Consider the following 25,714-nt stretch of genomic DNA (forward strand, 5'->3'; position numbering starts at 1 on the left):
AGCATAAATGTATTTTCTAAATGAGGACTATCAGTATATTATATGTTCTTTGTTTTTTTTCCAGTATTACTGTCTTTTAAAATCATACTAGATATTTTTATTTGTTTTCTTTCTTTCTCTTCCTTCCTCCCTCCCTCCTTCCCTCCTATCCTCCCTCCCTCTCTTCCTTCCTTCCTTCCTTCCTTCCTTCCTTCCTTCCTTCCTTCCTTCCTTCCTTCCTTCTTTTCTTCCTTCCTTTCTTTTTGTTGCTCTTGAGACAGATTCTTACTAAGTATGTAGGCTGGCTCCCAACTTATGATCCTTCCACCATAGGCTCAGGCCAGCAACACCACACCTGGCCTATATTATGATTTTTTGTGTGTATTTTTATTCTACAATTTTGCATATGTACTTATAAAAACTAAAAGTGTTGTTTTCTAATGTTTATCTGAATGAATGGAAATAATACTATATTGGATAAAATGCGCTATGACAAATATTTCCTGCTGCTATTTTTAGTAATTATATCTGGTTCTCCAGAAATCTTCAACCAAATAATGTTAGCTTGGATTTTTTTTCAGTGCCATTCTGAGGACAAAAAGGAACTATCCCTCCAAACACAGTATGTCTGATGTACAAGATTTTGGTTAATCTCATGGTCAGATATTTATCAGTTAATCAGTGCTAGCTGTTTCTTTCTACCACAAATAATTTTCCAAGAATCATTGTGGGGTTAAAAAAAAAAATCCCATATGGTACTCAGTTGAAACTTACTCTGTACTCCTAAAGCAATTTGCTCACATTTAGACAAAATGCAAGTCCTTTTATTTTGAAGTGCACTAGCTATATTTGTTCCATTTTGTTTTCAAATGCAAATGCCCAAGTGCTTTATATTCTCATCAGCAAAGAGCCCAGTGACTAAATCATAATTTAATGATCTCTTTCTTCCTTGAGAAGTGATGCAAAATTTAGATCTGAAAAGATTTTTTTTTTGGCTTGTATTTAATTGAGCTGTTTTTTTCCCATAAAATATCTGCAGGTTTCTGCAGTTGTGCTAATAATAATCCACTAGATGAAATTAACATTGTGAATATGATGCATATTTATTTAGGCGATGGGGTGGTTTCAATAAATCTTCATATATGAAACCATATTTCATGGGAAATTATCTTAGTTTTGTCGAAAGCAAGAGCTAAGCATTTTTTGCTTCAACAGTCATAGAAGTAACTAAAAGAAAAATAGCCTTTTATATTTACCAGCATATTTACTGTCACTAGGAGTCTGTTCTCTTCTAAAAGGAATTGAGTTTCCATATGGCTACATTTCCTTCAGCTTTGAAAACCACTTTCACTGTGTCTAGCAGTGCATTTCTGGTGGGAATAACTTTAGTTTGTTCTAATAGAAAACCAAAAGGGTTTACTTTGCTTATGCGTTTGAATAGTCTCTTGAGACAAAGGATTATGAATGGAAACATGTCTTTGGGCTTTTCCTATGGTTCTTCACACATATTTTATTTTTTACTTGTGTATGTGTATGTGTGTGAGAGACAGCAGTTGTATAGGTCTCACGGAACATGTATTGATGTCGGAGCACAGTGTTCAGAGTTGATCCTCACTTTCCATCTATGTTTGAGGCAGGGTCTCTCTTGTCTGCTGCTCCAAGCAAACTGATCTGCTGACTTCAGGATCATAACATGTCCTCACATCACATCTTACTATAGGAATGTTAGAACTACAGGCACACACTACTACATCTGGCATTTTTTTAAGTGGGAGTTCTGCATTTTTGCATCTGGTTTTGAATGCTTCAAACCAACAAAAAAATCAAATCCAAAATCTTTATTATCCTTTCAAAGAAAACAAACACAACATATTCATTGTTGAAAATAGAGTTCTTTGTGCTTATTTAGTGTATCACATACTAGCAGTTTGTGATCTAAGAAAAATGTGTGGCGGCATAGGCCTGTATTCACATTATTTTGGAGGCTGAGGAAGTAGATATGCTACAAGATCTAAGTCACAATAAGCTAACTCGGGAGTTTGAGACTGGAATCTCTATGGTAACCCCAAATAATTCAAAATGGCCCAACATATGCTAGAAACAGAATAATGTATTTTGTATTCAATAAACAAAGAATGGTCATGATCAAGACATCAGATTCAGCAAAAAAATGGATTTAAGACATATCTATAACTAAACCTTAAAACATACAAGAAAACATTATTCAAACACACCTAAAACTAGGAAAATTAAGTCAAGTCGAATCTTTTAAATAACTAATTATAAGAGTACTCTAAATGGAAATAAATTATCTAAAATGAAATTTTCCAGTTACTTCAGTGGTAGATAGATACACTAAAAGATTTTCTTAACTTAAAAATAAGGGAAAAATTAGTAGACAAAAAATAGCCAGAGCATCCACATAATAAAATGTATATTTTTTTCCGCAGATTCCTGGAAAAGATAAAAGAGGTCAGCAGGAGTGTGTACGTGTGTGGGTGTGCTAAAAAGTGGCAAGAGTATAAATGTAAAGAAATTTCAGAAATATCAGTAGATAGATGCTCAATAATCAAAATTCTAATAATAATAATAATAATAAACATGGGAAAACATCCAGAAAGAAAATGAGCACACCACACTACATATTTCTTACAGCAGTTTAAAGTTGAAAAACGTGAGTAGTGAAATGCAGGTGTGTAATCCAAGTATGGATGGACAGAGGGCATCAGAGGAGGTGAAGGCTCTGCTCACTGGGCAACAGAAAGCCCTGACTCAAAACAACAGCATCAAAACTAGAAGAGCATCAGTCTGTGAAGAGTGTACTCTGCAAGCCTGTTGACCTGAGTTTAAAGATGAGTAAAACGGGCCTGGATAATCTCTGTATAATCTCAATGAACATGTTTACTTTGAAAGGAAAAGGGTGAATTCTGGATCCTAAACACTGCATGTGAAACTGTAACTTGACTAATTGACTTTTGAAGTGTTAAATCTAAGCTAATAAGGAATAACGCAGCCCCAATACCTTTTTTCAAAAGGCCAGATGAATTCTAGGTTCATTTTAAACTTAAGTATTTCCACTGAGACTTGACCCTAGTGACTCTGAGTAGGGTACATTGTGCTAATAAATGACATGTGTGTGAAATTTAAGAATCAGATCAGAGCAACAGGCCCCTCTTTGTCTTCTCACTTTGTGTTGGGAATTTTGTACTTTTATAGTCATGAGGTGAATCAGAAACTATTGAAATTTGCAATTACTATGATATAGAAAAAAACAGATGAGTAATTTCTCCTAGCTATGTTTTGGTGGTCTTTATTGAATTTCATTCAGTTTCAGTCTCTCTCTCTCTCTCTCTCTCTCTCTCTCTCTCTCTCTCTCTCTGAGTCTGTCTCTCTCCCTCTTTCCCTCCCTCGCCCTCTGTGTGTGTGTGCATCTTATTTTGCTTAGCTTGATGACATTTGTGTCTACCCATGTTTCAGCAAATGGCAAGATCCATTTTTTCTTTATTTCTTTATCATGCTCCATTGTATCCGTGTGTGTGTGTGTGTGCATGCTCGAGTGTGTGCACATGTGTGCGTGCGTACACACACACACAGATACACTGGTGCCATGCTTTCATACTTAATACTGTGAAGAGTGCTGTGACAAACAAGGAAGAATATGGAAGCTTTTGGTGTCATAATTTTATTTGCATGTATATTCAGGAGTGGAAATGATGGGCCATGCAATAGTTATGTTGTTGTGTTAAGAATATTTCCAAATTTTTTTCCACGGTAGATATACTACTCTACAATGCCACCAAAACACACACGTGTTCTCCATTCTGTTTTACTCAGCAGCATTTGACAGTATCCCTACTAATCTTAGCAAGATAGTGCATCAAGGACGTGCTGACTACTAATATGTAGCATTTTCTTTTCCTAAATGTACTGGCCAAATTTGTTGTTACATGTTTTCTCTTAATGTATGTATTTAGATTTTTCACCCTTTATTTTATTCTTCAACAACTTTATTGCTGTATATCAAGTTTTCACTACCTCATTCTTCTCTTTTTTTTCCACACATGAAACCTACCGTACCTTGGATGAAACCCTTCTCTCTAATAACTGCCTTGCACGTTGATGCCTTATTTTCTCCACTGGCTTCTTTATTTCAGCATGAGCAACTTATCAGTAACAAAAACCCTGAAGAAAAAAAAAATACATGCTCCACTCCACACCCATTAAGCTACATTCTCTCAGTGTATGTGGAGCCTCCTTACCCTTGCATGATACATGGGAATGGTTCTAGTCTTGGGCTCATCTTCTGAGGCAACCACAGATGCTTTGAGTTCAGTTGTACAATGGCTATATGTCATGTCCAAAAGTCACTACTTTGCACCACTTCTCACTACACTGTTGCTTTTCATGTTATTTCTACCACTTCTTTCATGAGGTCCACATTGGAGGAGGTTATACAGATGTTCATTTAGCACCATGGACTCTACAATCACTTATTCTTCATACTGTGACCAGATGAGAGCCACTATGTTAATTGATCTCCACTGGGAACAAAAAAGGTTCTCTGGTGATCAGAATGTACTGAGTAGCATTAACCTATTGATGTGAATATAGTTTTTAGAAGGTGTTTGGATTCCATGTCTATTTAACAAAACATTGGTAGGAGAAACTTGTCTGATTTTCTCCTCCAGCCAACGGTGGTCAACCAGGTTTACAGTATAAGGCACAAGTTCCATGTTAAATTGAGCATACTCCTTGTGTTGGTTACTCCTACTACTGCTATTACTAAGTATGTGACACAGAGGAACTTTAAAGATGTGAGAGTTTATTTTTGTCTCATAGTTGAAGAAACATGGCAATCTACTGCTAGCACAAGCAGGATATGACTGATTACATTATACCCACAATTAGAAAACAAAGCCAGATGCATTCTGGTACTCAAAAACACAATAATAAAGGGGTTGGAATATTCCATAATAATCATGCCACTCTCTCAGAATCATATTTTATAGAGTAGGTCATTATTGTCGCTCTTGCATTCCACAGCTGTATTGGAGAATGTTGATTTTGTTTTCCTCCAGTAGCTTTCCTAACACTTTTCATCCCTATGAATGCAAGCCAGGAGGAAACTTAAGCATTAGATTCTGTTTGACTTCTCTGTGTCCTGCAGTCCCAGTGTCTGGTGTCTTCAGTCATAAGATATTATGATGTTGTTCTGTGAGCATCCAAGTACATTGACTAGAGCTTTTAATGTCTTTGGGAACTTTGGGGCCTCTCTAGCCAACCACTAATAAGGAGGTATTCCACACATAGTGCCAGAGTTTTAAATCAATACTCATTGGCCTTGGGGAGAGGGAGGGCATTATTCACCCACACCGAGAGCCTCCATTCAAGCTTTCTTTAAAATAAAGTTTAGAACAGATTTACAAGATAGCAGGTGTCCATCTGGCTTTTCCACTCACTCCTCTCTTTCCTCTTATTTCTTTAGCCTCATGATTCAGTTCAAGTTAAGTAAAGGCTTTCAAGGAATATAAAATGTTAAGATGTTCATCCTCTGGGAGATTAATAATTTGAAATTTTTTTGCCATTCTTCAAGTTGTCTCAGTTCTGTTTATTATTGCCTTTGTTGGTATAATAATCTCACTTGTCTGTATTCCTATTTGATCATGCCTGTGTCTTTGGGGTCCTATCTAAAAAGTCTCTCTCTATACCCACAGTCTGGTGTCTCCCTTTTGTTTTCTTATAGTAGATTAAGAATTTCAGAGTGATAATTTTTATTTTGACTTAGTTTTGATGTAGCTGGATTTATTTATCTACATCTAATTTTGCTAATACAATTTCTTGAATAGACTATACAGTATGTTTTTGGTGCTTTATCAATATATTCCTATATGATCTAGGGTAACTTCTGTACCCTCTTACTTTATTCCATTTCTCTAGCCATCTGTCTTTATACAGATCAACAATGGCATTTGGCTAATATAATTTCACAGCATGTTTTGTAGTCAAGCATTGTGATGGCCCAGCTTTTTGTTTGTTTTGTTTTGGCTGAAGATTGCTTTTTGTAGCTTTGTATGTGAATTTTATGGATTTTTTTTCCTAGTTCCATGANAAAAGTGATATTTTGAAGAGAAACTTAATGGAATCTATACATGGCTTTCAGTGGTGTGATGAATTATGTTCATAGATAAGTTTTCAGGATTTGGAATCCTATAGCAGACCCACTTTTGGCCCTCTGGCTGTATCAAGGACCAGGTTTCCAGAGATGTTTAATTGGTAAGAGAAGACTCACAGTGAGTATGGATGACACGATCCTTGGTTTGGAGTTAAGGATTCCAAGGGGTCAAGGGGAAGCAAGCGATTTGAGTACCCACATTCATCTCTGTTTCCTGGCTATGTTTGCGACATGACCAGCCAATTTATGCTTTTGCCAACAAGCCTTCTTGCTGTGGTGGACTGTAAAATCACTTAAACCACGAGGCAAAATATGTCCTTATGTTGTTAAGGTGCCTTCTGCCAGATATTTAATGACAGAAGTGACAAAGGTAACTAGTATAAGAATCTTGTTCAATTTAACAACGTTGATTCTTCAGATCCATGAACATAGGGTTGTGTTTTGTTTTGTTTTGTTTTGTTTTGTTTTGTTTTCTATTTTCCTGTGTTCTCTATAATTTCTTCTAGCAGCAATTGAGGTTTTTATTATTGATGTTTCCCTTCCTTGGTTATATGTATTGCTAAGATATGTTTTAGCTGTTATGAATGGGATTGTTGGTTTTTTCTTTCACGAAGTCCATTACTGTCACATAAATATGATATTCTACAACACTGATCTTTGTAGGCTGAAGCTTTACTAAGATCAATTCTCACACCTTTTTAATAGAATGTTGAGGTTTTTCTATATGGGCAACCATATTCTCTAAAAATGGGTAATTTAACTCCTTTTCACTTTTGAAAATCCTTACCTCTTTCTCTTGCTCTTGTTAATACTTTCAATCATATAAAAAGTTCTAACAGTTTTAGTCCTTGCCACAGTCCTGGTCTTATAAGAAACACATTCAACACTTACCAGTCCAATGTGATATTAGTTATACTATTTTCCCATGTTATTTATTGTGTGTGTATATATGTATATGTTTGATTGTATGTGCACACACTCTTGCACATACATGCATGTGATATGGCACATGTGAGGAAGTCAGAGAACAACCTATGTGAGTTGATTCTCTCATCATGTGGATCCCAGAAAGAGAACTGTGATTGGTAGGTTTGGCAGCAAGCATCTTTCTCACTGATCCAGCTCAACAGCTGATTTTTCACACACAGTGTTTAGTATTTTGAGGTATATTCCTAGTATACCTTTTATATGGAGAAGTTTTAATCATTAGAAGATGTTGAGTTTTACCAAATTTGCTCTCTGAATTTGTATCTATCTATCTATCTATCTATCTATCTATCTATCTATCTATCTATCTATCTATATATATATATATATATATATCATGTTCAACCATTTTGTATTTCTAGGATGAATCCAGCTTGAACATAGCTTATGACCTTTCTGATGTAGTGTTGATTTCACTTGCCATAAAACCAAATTTTGTTGCAGTTTCAACTTTAAGCAAACAGTAAGCTGTCAGTTTGTTTTGAGATCTAAATCAGATTGTCAGTCATCTGTCTCTCTTTTTCTCACTAAGATCAAGTGATTTTTAGATAGAATGATAACTATTAGCTGCCACTTTCTCTGGTGTCTTAGCTTGGGTGTTACTGCTGTGAAGAGATACCATAATCAAGGCAACTCTTATAAAGGACAACATTTGACAGGGGCTGGCTTACAGTTACTGACTGAACGTACATTATCATCATGGGAGGAAGCATTACAGAGTCAGGTAGGCATGGTATAGGAGAAATTGAGAGTTCTACATCTTCATCTGAAGGCCAGATTGAGAAGACTGTCTAGGAGTGGGGTCTCAAAGCCACCTCCACAATGACACACTCCCTCCAAACATGGCCATACTAACTCTAACAAGGACACACCTCCTAATAGTGACACTTCCTGAGCCAATCATATTCTAATCACTACATCTGGCTTACATCAGGCTTGCTGAGTAATCCTTAGTCTTTTCCTGTTGGTGTAATCAGGAGACCAAGGTAAATTTCTGTTAGTCTTATTTCTGTTACTATAGTAAAATATAGTGTTTATTTCAGTTCAAAGTTTAATGGACTTTTGTCCATAATTGGTTCATTCAGTCACTTAGCTTATGGCAGCACAAAACAACATACACAGAAGTAAAAAGCAAAACAAAACTTGGGAGGGAGAAGAAAGCAACCACAAGGGGAGAGGGAAGGACCTAAAAGGGACTTGGGAGGGATCTGGGAGAAAAAGGGGATGGGATGGGGGTGGTGGTGGAGAGGGGAACCTGATTGGGTATTGGGTGGGGGAAAGAACTGAAATCTCTGAGGGCCAGCAGAAAGAATGGAAACATGCAACCTTGGGAGGTAGGAGGTTGAGAGGACCCTCCAGAATGTGCCAGAGACCTGGGAGGTGACAGACTCACAGAACTCAAAGAGAGGGATCTTAGATTAAATACCATGCATTGGGGAGAGGGAACTTGTAAAGCCCACCTCTACAGAAAGACTGAGCGTCATATGAGGAATGGGGTTGCTATCCCACAGTCAAAACTCTGACCCATAATTTTTCCTGTCCAAATGAACTGTAGTGATAGAAATGAAGAGGAGCCTAAGGAAAAGAAGGTCAGCAACAGGTCCAAAGTGGGATCCAGATCAAAGGGAAGCTTCAAGGCCTGACACTATTACTGAGGCTATGGAGTGCTCACAAAAAGGGGTCTTATCATGACTGCCCTTCGAAAGAGCCAACAAGCAGCTGAATGAGTCAGAGGCAGTTATTTTACCCAATCAATGTTCAGAAGCTTCTGACCCCTGTGGTGGAATTAGGGGAAAGCTGGAGGAAGTTGAAGAGTAGGGCGACCTGTAGGAGGACCAACAGTCTCAATTATTTTGGACCCCTGAGATCTCTCAGATACTTACTGGACCACCAACCAGGCAGTATATAACAGCTGTTATGAAACCCCTAACACACATAGAGCAGAGGACTGACTGAGGGGTCTGGTTTTAGTTAGAGAAGATGCACCTACCCCTCAAGAGACTGGAGGCCCCAGGGAGTTTAGAGGTCAGGTGGGGTGATGGGTGGTGGAGACAGGGGGCTGTAGGGAGGAGGTATGGGATGTGGTATGGAGGTGGACTGGGAGAGGAATAAAATCTGGGAGTTTAAAATAAATAAATAAATAAAAAGGAAAAAACAAAAATAAAAGTTACAGAACTCCTCAACAACTAAGAATTTACCCCATAATACAGTTTGAGATCAGTTCTGATAACGTAGGACTTTGGAGCAAACCACCAATAGGACAGTAGCCTAGCCATGTCAGACATTTCTGATTGGAGGATTAGACATCTTCCTGATTTGCAGAGGTAGTCAATGGGTGCCTAAAGTGTGAGATGTGATAGCACCTGCCACTGACTTAATTCCAGAGGATAAGGTTATTAAGGGCCATACAATGACATAGTCCTTAAAATTATCCATTAAACATATCGGATTCTACGAGCTCTTAGAGCCAAACCACGTGTATTAATGATCCAAGGCATGAAACTGGGGTGACTTACTCTATTTGTCCCAGAGTTATTGTCCTTTGATTTTTAATGCAAGTCGTTTTGTTCTTGAATGAAAGGACAAGCAAAGGAAATCCGGGCTCTCTGAGGTTCTGCCGAGTCACTGTTCTGCTCTTTGGCTTTGTTAGTTTCTAAACTGAAGGAGGCTGCTTTGTGTTTCCAAGGTTGCCTTTGAAGGATCTTTTCCTCAGAGGAACATCCTGCCTTCCTTTTATTACAGCAGTTGGCCAGAAAATCCCAGTTGATCTGTGACTGTTGGGAACTGCTAGACCGCAAGTCCATTTCCAACACTACAGCTCTTCCACTAAACAATTTTTCTAGGAATGATGCCATTATCACTAGCCAGTGGCTTTGCCAAAAGGCAATGCTCTTGCAATAGCCCCAGCCCTGGGAATGATACCAAATGATGCTTCAGCCAGAAGGTAGGCAGTAAATCAACAGGAAAAGAAGAACATCTCCACAGCTTTTGATACCTTTTATGTTTTTCCAGTCCACTGGCCTATCTCTCTCACCTTCTGCTTCTATTTATGAGAGCCCATCCTCCCTCCTTTGTGGTCCAGTAGTCGTGTTTTCAATTGGCAAGGTCTTCATTCATCATAAGAGAGAAAATTCTCACTTTTGAAGTTAATGTGATCAGATTTTTTTTTGGGGGGGGGACTGGTGAGAAGCTAGTGTTTCCCTAGGATTTCTTATAGATCAGGGGTGTGTGCTTCATGGAGAAGTGTCAGACAGTAGAGAGAGAGCCAGGAGAGAGGCCCAAAACAGCAGCAGAAGGTATCTTTCACAGCCTTTCATTCTGGCTGAAGGCTGTCTTCTGGTTCCAGACTTGCTGGAAGCTGTTGCTTTGGCCAGCAAGCATAGCTGTGTTGCCTGCATTTGCTACTGTATAAAAATATGGGCTCATGCATGGAGATCATGGCTGTGAGATACTTCTTGGATATAGACATTTAAAGGTATCAGCTTCTACTGAGCAGACCTCTGAATAAGTAGTCTTTTTCTTTCTTGGTTTATCATTTTCCCTCTCTTCCTCCTTCTCTCTCTCTCTCTCTCTCTCTCTCTCTCTCTCTCTCTCTTTCTCTCTCTCTCTCTCCCTTCCTCCTTCCGTCCCTCCCTTCCTCCCTCCCTCATTTCCTCTCTCATTCCCTCTTCTCATATTTCTAAACATTTTTCCTTTATCTTTTCTTTCTGAAAGTTTGGTTGCCTTGGGAAAGTAAGCTGCTATATGCTGACTTAATTGATATTTCTAGTTTTCCACAGGCAACTATTAATATTTCTAATCTATATGCAGGTTTCTTGGATATCAGAGGCTCAGAACTCTGTGTGTGTGTGTGCTCATAAAGAAAATCCTTATGAAAGACTCACACTTTATTTATATTTCAGGCTATTGTGCCTTAGTATTATCTAATATAGTTTAGGACATTTAACTCCAAAAGAAAGATGTGATCTTCTTCATTGACTTTCTCCAGTGTTTATTAACACAGAGAAAACTGGGAAATGCCTGTATCTCTCCCCTTTCTTTCCCCTTTCTTCAAATCTGCGTGCTTATTTTTCTTTCTATCTATCTATCTATCTATCTATCTATCTATCTATCTATCTATCTATCTATCTATCTATCTACCTACCTACCTACCTACCTACCTACCTACCTATAGCACACATTTTCCTATATTCTGCCCAGCCATCTATTGATCTTAATGTGTCCATAAAACAAATACCAGTGAAGAGAAAGCTGAGTCTTTAAAGGTTCTGTGTTTCTCTGGCCAAAATAGAGTTTTCTGTTTCTTTTGCCCAGGAAATGCCACCCCAGAAAGTGGTAAATTTGAGACCAACTTGGCTTTGTATCTCTCCTAGGGCTCCTAAATCTTGGAAATGGTTTCCTACAGACTCAGTATTTTCCTTGTTGGAATTTATTTCAGTTTCCTTTGTTTCTACTTTAGAAAACATGCCGCATGAATAATGATGCCTCCGGCAGAGGAATCACTCCAGTAGCACAATTTAAACCTAGGACACATCCTGCCCTCACTTGCATTTCTAATATGCCAGCACAGTCAGTAGGAATTGTGCCCACACACGAACTAACAGCCTTGAGCCCTCAAGGTTAGAAATTATGAACATGGAAAGGCCCATTTATTCATTTCAAAATATTTGATGTAACTGCTTCTGAGGCAGAATCCCGAGTCTCCGTCCTTCTTGTTGATCCCAGTCATGACATCCAACTCTGAGGATAGCACAGAGCCATAAATGTCCTCATTGTTTAGTGCACTAGATGAGAACAAAACAAGACTGTAAGATCAAACCTCTGTGGAGTAAAAGTTAGAAGTCAGTAATTCCATTACTGTCAAAGAGCACTTACATGCAACAGGATTTTTTTTAAGCAACATTGTATGAACATTTTCGAAAGTATCATCAATGTGTGGAAGAAAAAAATGAAAAGTGTGCTCACCAGTTAGATTGCCAAAGTTTGTAGCCCCTCTTTACTGCACCCCTAAAAGAAACATCATGTTTGCTGGTAAAAAGAGATACATACAACATCAAGAGTGGGCTTTGGCGCTGGGGATAAGCAAGGAAAGCTTTTATTCTATAACACTGTATTAATAGAGAGTAAATAGGAAAACGTCACTGATCAATCTGGAGAAGTCCAGATGGTAGTGGGGCACAAATTGTACGTTAGATAACAGTAGAAGAGCTTTTTAAATTTATGCCTGCACTGATTTGACAGCTAATAGAGATGGTTCTTTTGTAAATTAAATTGCAAGTCCCATCGCCCTCCTAACTAAAGAAGCAAAACCCGCAAGACTTTAAGGAAAAAAAAAAAAAAGTGGTACAAGGCACCACACCCCTCAGCCATGCAGCAAAGGGTAAAACAGACTGGGAGCCTGTGTGTGGAATGTGAACAGACAGAGGAGGGTGGACCAGGGAGCAGAGGGGAGGGGTTTCTTTTCGGTTTTCAGTGGCAAGGCGAACCCGGCAGCTATCCTGCCTCTTTGAGGGCTTGGAGATGTTAAAAATGACAAGCAAAGTTTTCTCTTTGTCCCTCGCTTTTCATAAAACCAAAGTCTCAAGCCTGTAGCTGCCTCTTGTCCCAAGGGAGTGTGTGTAAAAGGGAGGGAAAAGAAGCCGTGTGGGTGAGGGGTGGCAGAGCAGATCCCGGGGACAGCAGAAAGAGGCGCGAGCCAGTCGTCTCCGGCAGGAGGGCGTGGATACCGGTACAAGCTCGAACAGGTCCAGCCTTCTGGAGACCTGTGCCAACAGCAGGAGGGGGCAGACGGGATCTCTGTGGGCAGATCGGGGTGTGGATCAGCGGGAAGCGCCCAACTAGAAACTCCCCTGGATTCTCCAAGAGGCGCTGGACCTCGTTGGTCCCCTTTGCCCCAGTGATCCAGCTTTAGGAGAAGTTTTCCCAAGAGAAGGTACCAGACAGCTCGGATGTCAAGAGGCGGCTCAGGTGAGTCTATTTGCGCGTGCCTTACAAGAGATGGGACTCTCTCCATCTGCCCTTTAGTCAACTCTTTGAGGGAGGTGGAAGGAAATCAAGGGCTTGCTCCTGGGAGAAGAGCAACTCTTTATGAAAGGGAAATGGTGCACGTCCCTGGGTTCCGTTCTTGCCCAAAATGGGAGTGGCTCAAGGTCCCTTCCCTAACCTGAGAAGAGGCGCCACCTTTCGTAGCACCGCCGCAGGTGGCTAAGGCTGGATTTTTTGACAGCTCCAGGTCAGTGGATGGAGTAAACAAGCTTCGGGGACCCCTGCACCTCCAAGCTGCCAACCTTCGGTAGGCTGATTTGTCTTTCTTCCAACATAGCCACCGCCCGCCTCCTTACCCTAGGGAGAGGATGCATACCCTCCATAGACTGTAGCCTTCAGGGAGTGGGGGCAAGTACTACATTTCTCCCCACTAACCCCCTCTAGGTGTTGGGGTCCAGACTTTCTATCCCCAGCCCCAAATTCCCCATCTAGCTGTTAAGTCTCTAGAGATGCATCTTCCTTGCAGTGGTGTTCCCTAAATGCCTACAGCCTGGAAAGAATGATCATCTGTGAACTGCCAGGTTAGGGAGAAGATAGAAGCAGAGCACTCCATCTCAACCGAACAAGGTGGGGGCTAGAAGGCAGGTCGGGGGGCCCCGGTTGCCATGGCTCCCTTGTAGCCGAGCCCCGGGAGCTGGGGATGCCAGTCACGGACAGTCCCTTTTTCCTCTTTGTGCCTCTCCTATCCTCTTTCTCTGTCTCTTCCTATTTTTTCCTCCCGTGAGTGAAAGTGTGCGTAGGGAGGGAGCAGGGAGCAAGTGATTGATTTGGAGAAAGAGGATTGAAGCCGAGAGGCTGGGGAAACCTGGCTGTCTTCATCCCTAGGTCCCTTGGCTGAGAAGAACCTCACTTTCTCAGCGAGGGGCAGAGCTGAGGAATTCCTGTGAAAAATCTGGGGCGGGAGGAGCAGCGGCACCATGATTCAGGTATTGGAAACCAAAGCAGCCAGAGGGAGCTGGGTGGGTGGTCTGCGGTCGGGCTGAGAGGGTGGGCGGGGAGTGCGAGTAGCCAGCAAGCACGAGCAGGTGTGCGTGGCACTGAGCGGCTGGGCGGGGAAGGAGCTTCCGACTCTGCCTGGGGAGAAAGGCGATCAATACCGCCCCGCAGGCCAGAACTGAGAAGAGCTGGCTGGTAGCAGCCAGCGGAAGGCGTGTGCACCACAGCGCGCTCCCGCTGCTGGAAATAGGGGGAGATTTGCGCGTGCGCGTGGGTGCTGACCTAGGTAACTCTTGGAAGTACATCAAGGTAGAGCCCTGGAGCGCGCGCCTGGCTGTGAGTTCCAGCCCTATCTACTCTGGAATGTGTGGCTTAGAGTAGTTATTTATTCTGTGTCTCAGTTGCTCTCTTACTAATATGGGTATCAATCCATCCCATTTTGAGTTGGAAGATTGGAGTGAGGTTATCCAAGCAGACAGTTTACCCTCCTTCTCTGATGAGAAATAACCATCCAGAAGTTAGTTGTCCTTGGTGGTGCTGCTGTTACAATTAATACGCAAATTAATTAGATAAGGTAGATTGTCCTTTCTCGGCACTTCTATTGAGGGCAAAATTCTGTGTTATCTAATTTTAGAAAATGACATTTGTTAAATTTATTAATACTCTGTTCCACTCGTAAATCTGGTTTGCAGCAGATTGAGAAAGAAAACCTGAGCAGTTCTTAGCAGATTAGCTCCGAGTCCAGTGCTGGACAGAGCTTAGAAAGCTGCCCAGGGAAAACCACTGATCACAAGAGAATCCAGTTTCTCCCGTCCCCTATAATTTTGTTTGTAGGATCTGAGCTCCACCTCTCACCTGTTTATGGTGCAATTCGGCTTGTCTTAGTTTCAGTCTCTTTGTGATAACACCGACCTATTTCTAGATTTAACGTGGCTACAGAGTCTAATATATACCTGGATTTTCCCTCTCTTGGTCTTTCGTGCTCCAGTACATTCACCTCTCCTAATGGCAAAGCCTGCCCTCCCGTCATCACGTGGATGCTCCTGAGTAACTGCCATCTAATGCATGAGGTGCCCTTGCTAGGTAGCTGGGGGTACAGTTTGTGGCATCTGACTAGACTCTCTTTCAGAAAATGCAGAAGACTATGAAGATTAAACACATTCTTTTCTAGACTGTTCTTGTGTTCACACTCACAGGATCCTTTCCTTTCTTGCAAGTGCCTCATGGTTGTATAAGTTTTATGTATCTGGCATTGTGCAACAGAAATTCACATCATGCACAAGGTGCTGGTATCTTTATGCTAATACCCCACCCCAATTAGGCAACTAGTTTTAAATCATTTCTAAAGAATATTTTCATATATAATTTATTGAAGTCTATCTCATCGAGAAAAGCATTACCTGTATAGAAGCCTGCCTTTATATTTCCTTCTGAAATATTTGAAGATAGGAGATCTGTTAGACCTAAAGTTGCTTCGCTGAAATAATTTAACCCGATTCATTTTTCTGAAGAAGTAAGCTAAGAACCTTTGTCCTATGAGTTTTAACTGAGAAGGGAAAAATTAAGTAAAAGCAACTGACATCAGACAGCAGGGAGATGCGGTTTAGGTGGTGGAGTGGAGCTTTACAGTAAGCTGAAGCACCCACATCCACAGTTGGCATGTCAGCTTTAAAAGGGACCTCGAGGAATTAGTGTGACAGCTTGTCTGAAATTCATGGGATCATTTACATATTGTTTCCCAGGAGCTCTGGCACTAAATGTTCTATTTATTGGGAATTATTTTGCCCTTTGATTGATGACAGCCAACACTGTGATTTAACGTCATCTGCTCTGGAGACAGATTTCACTTTTCACCATTTTTCTATTTGACTTTAAAAATCTAAGCAGCCTTGCACTTGGAAAAGGCTTATTAAAGCAGACAAAGGGCGGCAGCAGAAAAACGTGACAGATTGGAAGGTGTTGAGCCCTGAATTTGGGGAACTAATTAACGTGTCAAGGTATAATCAAGAGGATGCACTTGTCTCTCTACTGAGGCTGCTTGCAGTGATGAACTATATTTTCTGATTCAATCAGTGTTCTATGCTCCTTTTTTTTTTCAAACCAACTCTGAGAATACTGTATTTTCAATTATGAACATTTTGATTACAGCTTCATCCTAACTAATTCAGTCTGAAGAGAATGCAATTATTCTGGTGATTTACATACAATATTCTAAGTTAACACAGCTAATGAGTGAAAGCATGATATTCTTTCTATTCATTCCTGGAAAAAAATATTGTGCTAAGCATTCTTTGAAAGACAAGATTACATTATTCACCAGCACTTTGAGCCTACCTACAAGTAGACTTGGCACTGAGCCATTTTCTCTGCTATTCAAGTGAAATCTCTCACATTTTGGGGATCACGTGTCTTTCCTTCCCCTTGGGAGGGACTGGAAACAATTCTCAATTTAATTAGATATGCTTCTTTCTCTTTTCTGAATATATTTAGTAGAGGGAAGAGTCTGCATTTTCTAATTTGGGGGCTGGTTAACACTTTAAACATTACTAATTGCTGCAGTTTATTGTATGTGTGTTTTAATAGTGTGGTTAGTTAATTATAGCTTTCTCATTAGCACCATGTAGAGAATAATGAATTAACACATCCCTTTGATCAAAAGAACATCTAAGTTTATCTTCTGAGAATGAAAGTGTTATTGTGTTACCAAAAGTCACTATAATTTTCCCAAGAAAATCAAATTGGTTGGAAATCTCCAGCAGTATGTTAGGAAGCATGATGAATGAGTCGGATTGATCCCAAACGAGGGAGGGAGTGGAGTGGTGGTTGCTTGGCAACTCAACATTATTCTGCAATTTCTTCTGGTATATTTATCCAGTAAAGTAGAAAATTCTGTTTTGTTAACAAATGTTTTTAGTGAGTGCACAAATAGACCATAACTAATTGAGATTTTATGTATTGCGGATTCAAAAATGATCCTGGTTACCTTTCCATTGTGTTTCGATAATAAAATTATAAAAAGGGTACTCTTCATATTTCAGAATTTTTCCTAAACAATGTTTGCTTTATTTACGTACAATTTATTTCTAATAAAAACAAACAAATTTTGCATCTTTTTCTAAAGTCAATTCAGTAAGACTATGTGTAGGTGTATGCATGTAATTAAGACTCAAGCATAGAGATAGAGGTAGAGTGCTTTGAGGTGAGACGAATCCTTTAAGCTGTGATGCTGTGTTGTGAATTCATTGGTCATCAGTTGAACTGACAATTGAGTAAACTTGAAGTAGACATGAACATCCAACTCAGAGGACGCAGGCAGACTGTGTCAACAATAGTAAATGCATTGAATTTGGAAAATGTAGCAATACATTTGGACTTTTACTATATCTCGCCACATTTTTCCTTCTGATGTTTGTTTTGTTTCTTAGTAATTACAGAAATAGGAAATCTACACAGCCACCAGCTTCCCACCCCATATGATTGCCTTTTTCCTTACTCTCTAAGAACAACAATCATATCGTTTTTCTCTACAGCCTATGAATTTTAGTGCTCATCACAATTCCATTTTCAGATTGTAAATTCTTTGAGGGCATGTGTTCCATTTTATGCACCTCATAAACTCTTACAGTCCCTGGCATGGTAGAAAGCACATTGTTGTGATGGTTAAATGCAATGGGTTTGTAGTCAGGCTTCCAGGGTTCAAAATTGAAGTGGCCAACTCACAGGTGTAGCGAAGTCATTTTGAGTTCAGATTGATTCCACTTATAAAAATGGTTTACACACCTAGCTCATGCTTGTTGTTGTGAACATTACACAAGATTCTCTCTGTACAGAGACCATTTGCACCTATTAACTGCTCATTAATTTCCACCTTTTTATATCATTCTTAGTATGTGAATGAACAGATAAATAGGTGCCTGTTTAGCTCCTTTGTGTATGAATATGTGTGAGCTGTAATCCATGATGCCATCGTATTTTGCCTATATTAATTAGATGCACTTATATGAATTCTGCCAGCTGTTTCAAAGATCGAGACTAGTAGTTCTTAGTTGTGGCTGAAATGAGAAGTACTTAGAAAGCTGTTCAGATTACTACCCTACTCCCATCAATCAGAGTCTGTGGAGCTTGCAACGAGATTCCAGTGCCCTGCCCCAATTGCCTTAGGTTTGCATATGTCATCCCTAAGATCCTGCAGCCCTGAGTACTGACTCACAGTTGCCCTGCTGTCACGAAGTTTGGTTAGAAAACATAACAGCCTTGTCCAGTCCCTGATGAGTACAATTTCATTTTTCAACCATCTCTCTCTATTAGAAAGGTAGAAAAGGAGCCATTATTGTGATTATGTGGATGACTGGAGTAAGCCACACGGAATTTAAGAGGTCATACAAGGTTTGTAGATTTATAGCAGGCTGAAAGATCAGGAAACCAGGTATTTTGAGGTTTGAAAATAGGTGTCTTTTACCTTATGATTTCAAAGGAGGCAGGAAAAATAACTAACTTTGGATACAATTATCTTATCGGTGAGTTTCAGCTTAAAATTTTCTTGTGCAGTGTAAAATAAAAGGGATTTAGAATTCAAACTTTAGCCCTTTGGATTGAATATAATATGAAAATGTATTTTTTTTCTGCCTGCTCCCCCAAAAGTTCTAATTAAATTTTTTATATAATATCTAAAGTTCTAAGAGTTCTTCATATGGCTCATTTTGGAAAACAAATCATATAACTTGACCTGTGATTTTGGCTGATAGAAAATTTCCTTGGTATGAATTGAATAGCTGAATGGCCACCTCTTGGGTATTGAAAGACTCAGATTTCTGTCAGGTCTCGGTCAAACCTAACCCCTGCCCCCTTCAATGATTTTAGTTTCCAAAGGGCGAGTCAAAGGAATTTAAATAGGAGTTGGCATCTTTTTAAAATAGGGTTAGGACAAATCAACATGGTGTTAAATAACTTTGAGGATGATACTGGCCTTCATCTTAAAGTTGGAAGTGAAGTCACTAGGAGAAGAGCCAGATTGAACCTGTGGCTTTTGACAGAGGTATAACTAATGCCTAGTCAAAAGACAATGCCATCTCCCTGTTTCAACAAATGCTAGTCCTTCTGCAGAATAGCAAACTTGATCCCCAGTCAGAAGCTAAAGGCGTCTTCTCTGTAAAGGCCAGCTATCTCAGAATAGAACAGGATGGATGCTGGTTCATAATAGAGGGGTTTGATAGGTGTGCAACAAAACTCAGTATCTAGTGGATACTTCTAACTTATGGAAAGTGAGTAATGAAAGATACAACCTGAATTGCCACAAACAAACCTCAGGACATCTTTAGCTAATTTCTTTTGCTATTATATCCTCCTTTATTTTTATCACCCCAGATGGGTGTGATCATAACCACATATGTGCTTCAACTGTGGTCCCCAAGCTTTAGAACAAACTGTCCATCCGCCTGGATTCTCTCTGCTTTCCAAGACTAGTGTTGATACAAAAGTGCAGAGGATGCCAAAGACAGCTTCTATGGAATCAGGTTTGCTCATGGAGCAGAATTCCTTCCCCAAGGAAAGCTTTGATGTGATGTGTCAATGACAGAACTCAAAGTGAAAGACCTAGTTCCTTATCCCAAGCTTTCAACTGTACTTACTCTGTTTTGGACCTAGTCCAATACACCATTTCAGCATCTCTTTTCTGACACTTCATACTCAAAATGTACTGTGTCTATCAACGTTCCCCTAAAGTATCAATTCTGATTTTCACTATAGACTACCACTATAGTTCTGCTGTCTGTTCAAACTTACTTGTTATGTATCTGATTATTCAAAGTAAACATGAGAAAAGTAGATAAAAAACAGTCTTTCTAAAGTGTCATGCAACAGACAAATATCCTATTTACAATACCATTTAAAAAGAGGTTTTAAAATCCTTCATGCAATAGAGTCATATTGAAGAATGATTACTGAGAGGAAAATTAGCAAGAGGTGGGGATATGTGTAGCTATCTTAGTTAAACTCTGCTGCGAGTAAATTCCATGACAAACTAGCTTTTCCCCTTTTTTATGCAGGCCAAGCCCCAATGCATAGAAGGGTGCAACGCAGAGTGGATTGGTCTTTCCTTCCTCCAGAAATCTTGTCAAAATACACTGCAACAGTCATACACACACACACACAAACACACACACACATGATCACAAGGATTGTCTCCCAGGTGGTTCTAGATTTTTTTCAAGTTGACAGTTAACTCCATGGGAGCTTTTGTGTTCCCTCTAAAAGTGTACCTTAAGAGCATTTGTTGCCATGGTAGTTCCTGTGCCAGATCCTGGGTAGCGCTGTATGTAGAAGCCAGCAATTGCTCTCCCCAGAGATTTTGCTTGCCATTTCTGCATTCTTAAAATAAGACTAGATAATTCATAATATAAATATGCATGGATTTCTCTCACATCTGGGTATTATTTGTCACCAATGGTATTATGTGTTTGTCATTTCTGCTATTCTGGATAAAGAAAAAATAGTTCAAGATAGCAGATGATCTGCCTCACCTTACCATTCTTTACAATGATTGAGACCTTAAATATAACACTGTCTTTATCGGTACCTGTCAATCAATATAACGGTAATTTGGGAAGTAATGTTATTTTTTTCTCAGCTGGTGAACTTTACTTTGGAAAGGTGGGGACTTGTCTTTTAATTAGAGTATTTAGAAGTAAGTGCTAATTTGTTAGTATTTTAGTGTGTATATGTAAATAGCATTCTTAAATGCTAATTGATTCTAACAGGCTCCTTTGTGTGTACAGGTTAGTATTAAGAATATGGTTGTTGCCTGTTCTCTGTAGATAGGAGATCCCATATCTTTCCATTGTGTACTCAAATGTTGAGCATTTGTTTAACCCCTGCCTGCTTCTTTAGAGTACAGCACTTAGTTTTTCAAAAAGGCATGTTTATCACTGGGTTGTGAATATCTTTACATTTTTGTAACTCACACTATACAATGCACCGACTATCAAGATTTAATATATTAGCTTCAAACATTATGGTGCTAAAAATGATTCATAGATTGTATAATGACAAGAATTTCAGAGCATTGATGTGGCCATATGCAAGGAAACATAAACAATAGCTCTAGCATGTGCAGCCTACAACCTATTGCTGCATGAATAATTAATTGACTACTTGGAGTTATTTGTTATTTTTCAGTGATATTCTCTTTTCTGCGGAGATCAAAATGAATGGATAAAAATAGAAAACAAACTAACTTTTAAAAAATCCCTTAATTCCATTTTGCTTTGTGACCTCTGGAAATTTTTCAGAGGAGAGAGATCTCATAGAGTCTCAACAGCCTAATTGTCTTATGCATGCAAGTTTCTGTCTGTGACTGAGGTTGACTAGATTTTGCCCCCAGTTGATGTGCTTGGAGTCGTCTTAAAAGACTAAGGAGTTCAGGTGCAACCTAGTATGTGCATTAGTGGATCAAGGCCAAATAAATTGGATTTGACTTAAACCCTGTCCCTGTAGTAAAGAAAAGTGTGTGATGGGTGGGGCTCTCATCAGAGAATGCCTTCCATTCACATTTTAAAATTGATACGACTTGTTTAAATTGGAAACTGACATCCGCACACAAAATCTTTTGAAAGCTATCTTCTCTTTTCCTGTTTCACCAGTTATAAGCTGAGCAGAAGAACAACATTGACCGTCCCCTTCAGTGGCAGTTGGAGGATTAATGAGCTAATATTTGTAAAGTGTTTTGAAGATAAAGGTGTCAGCTATTATTATTACTAATAAACCATTTTTCTCCAATGTAATTTTGGACAGCAGCCATTAAAAACCCATTACTGTATTTAACAGTAAGACAATCTGCTACAGCCTAGTATTTACTACCTCAATTAAGGATACATTCTGCCAGTTTTTGTCCCTGCAAATACAGAGCTGGTGAGAAAGGATAGAAAGCTGTGGCCTGTCATTTCCTGTCTCTAGAGAAAGCCAGGCTCTGTCCTCCTTGAGAAACAAGTTGGGATGCACCTTTGTTTTTGTGGTTTATAAAAGGAATGGATCATTAACTTCTGGGCTTTTTACCCATCTGCATCTGTATTAGGGTTTATTATCTTTGAAGGTTGAATTCTACTGTCTTTTTCATTGCTTGGCACTGATACCAAGAATGAATTGGACTCATGGGCAGTTGCAGATATGTTTATGCATGAGAGGAGGTTGTTGTGCAGTATTTATAACATAACTAAGCTTACAGTTGAGAAACTGAAATAATTATGTATTTGCTCCCAGTCCAAAAACATTTAAAATGAATTTGAAGGCCTTGAATCATATAGACTAATTTCTTAAATGTGTAAGCTATCATAACTAACACATGGTATTAAACCCAATCAAAATATATTTAAATCTCTATAAATGTCCTAAAATTCAAACTCATATTGAGTGATATAATGATTTATCACATATTTCCAAAAGAATTCTGACTATAAAACAATTATTTTAGTATAGCATATAAAATATAAAATAAATCAGTGAGTGCATGGGTGTCTGCCCAAGGTCAGCAGCAGCTACCTATGCGTTATACAACCATCCTGGAATTTGAACGGAAGAATATAATTTTCTGAGAAAAAAATCATTACTGTATAGCACAGAATTTTATTATGAAAATCTGTCCTCAGTCAGTATTTGCTTTTATTTTGAAACGATTTGAACAAGCACAATCATCAGTTTGGTTCTAGTAGACGACAATATGTGCCATATTTAGTGGTTGACAGGTCAGTCTTACAGGCTTGTTCACAGAGGAAAGAAGTTACACTCAGTGTCCTTCCATCAAGAAAGAGAGCTTTGCAGTAAGGAATGGGATAACTCAAAAATCATGTGGATAATGATCCTGAAGTTAACATTACCTCTTAGAGTGCAGTTCATTTTCTGAAAGTCAGGTGGAACAACTCTTTCCCAGTTCTCTTGCTGTTTAAATAAGACGAAATCCCTAACAGAATAAGAAACCTTTTCCAAAGAGTACATTTTAGACTCAGTGCATTAATAAGTATACAAAACGGGTGATATTGTTTGCAGGCAGGACACTCCATTGTTCATTGCATATAAGGTGAACAATAAGGTGAACTGTGGCATATGTTTTAAAATTGATTCTGCACATGGAGAACATGCTGTATAAACACTGTCCCCATATGATTGACTTCTGAAATCAGATTTACTCTGTTCTCATCTTTTGCTTTGATGAACTGCACATAAATAATTCACCATAGGACTTGAGATAATTTAAATTCAGGGGATAGTAAAATGTTTGGGGTTTGGAGTACAAGGAGAATACTTAGACTAATTGTCTTTCTAAAGAGCAGTGCATTGAAAAATATAGTAATACAGGCAGGTAGGCAGATAGACAGCAGAATGACTGCAGGTCTGAGAAGAGACCAGACCCCCATGTTAGAATGTGGATTGTGTCCTTTCTGGTAATTTTCACAGGAATAGGGGTGATGACCATATTGAAATGTTTCCTTTATTGGTTCGCAGTTGGCTATTGATAGAGTTAGCAGTGAGTGGTTGTTTAAGGTGATCAATAAAGACTTTTTCTCGTTGGTCATTATTAAGGATTGATGGTACAGGGGAGACACGAATCTAGGCAAACAAGCTACCTTACTTCTGGAAATGAAATTACTGTAGTTAGTGGACGTGAAACAGTGCAGCAAAAATAGAGGAACTTTACAAAATAGCATGGATCTGGCTAACAGATATACACTTTTTATATCTGATTCTTAGGGTATCATTTGGGAAATGAGCCAACAGTTTGTCACTGAGAAGAAAGCTTGGAGGGAACTTATTATAGTTGTATTACTCAGGGCCCTCAAGATAAAAACTTATAGAATATGTTTTCTATTTATATTCACACATGTATACACCCATGTAATCATATATATGTGGATAAATTATATATATGTATATATATATATATATATATATATATATATATATATATATAATTTATCCAAATGTCTTTCATGCTGTGGTCCAGCTAGTTGAATGGCATAATGGCTGTCTACCAATGCAAAATCCAAGAATCCTGTAATTGTTCACTCCGCAAGGCTGGATGTCTGTTAGTGTTCAGTCAACACTAGAATCCCAAAGAAGTATGCTCCAATGCCAGGGAAATAATAAATTTGCCAGTGATAGCAAGAGCAAGCAGGCAAAGAGAGAAAGATTTCTACTTCCATGTCCTTTGCTTCCAGAAAATGTGGTCCAGATTAACAATAATCTTCCCACTCAAAAACTATGGATTAAAACTGGGTTTCCCAATATAAAATTATTTAATTTGTTAAAAAAAATCCCCTCAGGTATACCAAGATACATGGGCTTTTGCTAGTTCCGGATATCATCAAGTTGACACCAAGAATTGCTGTAACAAAAGTCACAAGTGGAGTTATTAAAAGATAATTCTCAAATATGGCCATTTATCCAGTTATGTAGCATGTGAAATGACATTTTCTCACCTATCTGTTGATACATGCCAAACTATTCCATAAATCTAAACCATGAAATATCTTGTTACTTTTTGTCAGGGCTTTAGGCAGAACTCAGTTGAGTGACTATAGGACAACACTGTGTTGGTAAGGGGTTGAGTGGATGGGATGGTAATCCAACATGGCTTCATTCTGTGTGATGTTGTGGCAAAAAAGACCACATAAAGCCCACATGGCCCTGGTTACTTTTCTTGTGGCTGTTTCTGTGTCAATATTCTTTTCATGACAGCTTAGGGTCTTAAAAACACAACTTACAATATCACCTATTTTTCTAAAGACTAGGTTTGAAAAAAAAAGTCAAGATTCAGTGAAAGAGCTTATCTATCTTCTCAACGTCAGATTCTAGTAGATAAGATAGGGAGAAATGGAAAAATAGGAATGTTTATGAACAGATTTATAGAACCAACTACTATGTACTCTAGGTAGATTGATTTACAGTAAGGTGGTAGAACCTTTAGAAAGTAGGTACTAGTTGGAGGCCCATGGGTGTTTGAGTAGGTGGCTTTCAAAGGAAAAGGAGCACTTGGCCTCCCCTCTTCCTCTATCCATTGCCTGCTGGCCATCAAGAAAGCAATTTTACATTGCCACCTAGTCCCCACTCTTTAGAGTCTCATTGTGACAGGGCAAGGGGTCGAACCTCTGAAATGCAAGCCAAATAAACCTCATCTCTTATAACTTTATTATCTTAGCCATTTTGTCATATTGACAGTAAACTGACAAACTATCTCCTTTGATATATTTATACTTATTATTCACCACATGGTCAGTTACATAAAAAATTAAAAATCTTCCAGGGAGACACTGCGTTCTAGGGGAGCATGATGTTCCTTGCAATATACCCACTTCTGTTTTTAAGATTCTTTTTCTTTTGTGTGTGTGTGTGTGTGTGTGTGTGTACACATATGGGTGGCAGTGTCTGTAGAATACAGAAGTAGTTTTGAGCCATCCAGAAGACCCATCTCTCTATCCTCAATCACTCACTTTTCATAAAGCTTAAGACCATCAGATTTGAGAATAGTAACATGCCAATAATTTTTGAGTTTTGGCAAAATTGAGACTATCCTGTTTTGTTATGGTGTGTGTGTGTGTGTGTGTGTGT

General features: G+C 39.0%; 1 protein-coding gene across 7 annotated transcripts in view; it reads left to right on the top strand.

The window, feature by feature from the left end:
* The first annotated feature begins 12,680 nt into the window (after positions 1-12,680).
* Positions 12,681-25,714, top strand: part of Chl1 (cell adhesion molecule L1 like) — a 199,911-nt gene continuing 186,877 nt past the window's right edge. For 2 of the 7 annotated variants that reach the window (XM_029478803.1, XM_021165654.2), the window contains exon 1: positions 12,681-13,105. The gene's annotated coding sequence lies outside the window, so the exon portion shown is untranslated. Of the gene's footprint in view, positions 13,106-13,259; positions 13,431-13,557; positions 13,751-13,788; positions 14,110-14,378; positions 14,456-25,714 lie in introns of those variants that run through there. The other 5 variants (XM_021165652.2, XM_029478804.1, XM_029478806.1 and 2 more) reach the window with 5 other exon arrangements.

Source organism: Mus caroli, chromosome 6, assembly GCF_900094665.2.
Source record: "Mus caroli chromosome 6, CAROLI_EIJ_v1.1, whole genome shotgun sequence".
In the NCBI taxonomy this organism is placed as follows: Eukaryota; Metazoa; Chordata; class Mammalia; order Rodentia; family Muridae; genus Mus; species Mus caroli.